Source organism: Pyxicephalus adspersus, chromosome 2 (genome assembly GCF_032062135.1).
Source record: "Pyxicephalus adspersus chromosome 2, UCB_Pads_2.0, whole genome shotgun sequence".
Classification (NCBI taxonomy): domain Eukaryota; kingdom Metazoa; phylum Chordata; class Amphibia; order Anura; family Pyxicephalidae; genus Pyxicephalus; species Pyxicephalus adspersus.
The window spans coordinates 54,072,792-54,074,680 of record NC_092859.1 but is presented as its reverse complement, the minus strand read 5'-3'; the positions used below and the strand labels follow the sequence as shown (position 1 = coordinate 54,074,680).

General features: G+C 39.5%; 1 long non-coding RNA gene across 1 annotated transcript; it reads left to right on the top strand.

Annotated features, from left to right (window-relative positions):
* Positions 1–208: 208 nt before the first annotated feature.
* On the top strand, positions 209–1,679 carry LOC140322016 (uncharacterized). Its single transcript, XR_011919100.1, has 3 exons — positions 209–1,114; positions 1,207–1,326; positions 1,434–1,679. It is a non-coding gene; the product is annotated as an uncharacterized lncRNA (long non-coding RNA).
* The last annotated feature ends 210 nt before the right edge of the window (positions 1,680–1,889 follow it).

Genomic DNA, 1,889 nt, shown 5'->3' with positions numbered 1-1,889 from the left:
ATTTATGCTTTTACAGAGTTCCACTTTCCCATCATACACCTTAATTTTGATATGCCTGTTGGAATACTCCCCAGACTTCACCTTCCACAGACAGGGATAGGATCTGTAGGCTTCAATGAATCCCTGCAAAACATAAAAAAAATTGCATTAGTCACCTTATTAACCTTATTATTCATTATTAACTACACATTCAAATAAAGGACAAGGGACAGGCAAAAGCAGCAGCACCTATCCTTTGGTAATTTTTTGAGAAAGAACACTCTTCAAAATCTTCAGAGCGAAGGTTCGTACAAACGAACAAATGAAAACTCGTGGATGACCTTGAAACGTTGAATTCTCTCCAGAATACCCAGCACGCCTTGCGTTACCTGTTCGGTGACATCATATTCTGTGTTTGCGATCATTACAAAACATGCCATTGCCAAGTCATAATACTAGAGAGACACAGAGGAGGGGAGCAACATCAATGCGCCATGATGAGATGAAAGCCATGGTGAGCATCCTTGACAAGGATTACAATGGCAAGAAGGAGTTTTATCCACATCCAAATGCCACCAAGGACGACAATCTGGACACAGTGCAGAGGAGGTTGGAGGAGAAATTTGGGGTTGTGCAGTCGAAGGAACAGCTCCATAAGCTGTGGTCTGACCTGAAAAATCGTGGGAGGGTCATGCGGCCTAAAGAACAGCCCTGAAAGCTGTGGTCTGACCTGAAAAATCGTGAGAGGGATATACGACATTACATAACCAAAAAATTTAAGTACAACTAATATACTTTAACTGGGGTTAGTAATAGTTGATCGGGTTTGTTTGGGGAGGGTGGAAACTGAAGTTTGTGTTATGTTAAGTAATTTGTTTTTTGTTTTTTTTTTATTAGGCCAACACACATTAAAAAAAGAAATGGGTGGCTGCTGCAAGAGGCAGCACAAGCAGGCAGAGGTTCATGCTGAACATGAAGGCAGGATTTTGCCATATAGTCAAGCTTAAAATGTACCAGGAACATACATGTTAAGTAAATATACTTTTTCTTTCTTCAGAGTTGATTGCTGCTTCCCCACCTCCAATTCAGCATACTGAAGAGGAAGTGTCTACCTCACCTGTGGATCTTGACCCAGGTATGCACCTAGAAGGTAAAGAGATAGGTTAAAGATAGTAATGTGTATATTATGTAATTAATGTTTTTTTTGTATACACGTTTACATTTCAGTTAGTGAAGCTGCAGCTCCTGATGTTGTTCTTGGGGTAGAGCAGGAAAGCCTTGAGCCAGACACATCAGGCCAGACAGAAAGTGTTGGTGCAATGAGGAGAGGAGAGCAGAAATCTGTTGGTAAGCATTCATATACACATATACATATATTGTGCATGCAGAAAGATGTGTCAACTTACCTGTACAATATCTGGAAACTCACTATGCTTTTTTATTTTCCCACACAGGTCACATCTCAAAGGAAAACTTGCTTCACAGGATAGACACACTGCAAAACACACTTGACAAAATTTGTTTCCAGCAACAGTTCTCATTCACCGTCGGTGGCAATTTTTTTTGTTAGCACTTATTGAACAATCGGTCGTTAATCATTCGTTTACAACGATAACTATTGCATGTGTGTACCTAGCCTAAATCACCACCAAAAAAATTATACTTTGCAGTAAGAAAGTTTGTACAATTCTACACAGAAAGTTTTACTGAGGTAACAAGTATTAAAAAGAAATTTCTGTTACTAATTTGAATTTACTTGCCTATTACCTATCCAAAACTTGTGCACTGTGTTCTAAAAAGAACTGAACAACGTGAAGGCTTTACAGCAGTCAGGTACTGGCGCAGAAGATATACGTACCTAAACTATGGTACTTCAAGCTCTTGTCTTTCACCACTGATCACAAGAAACG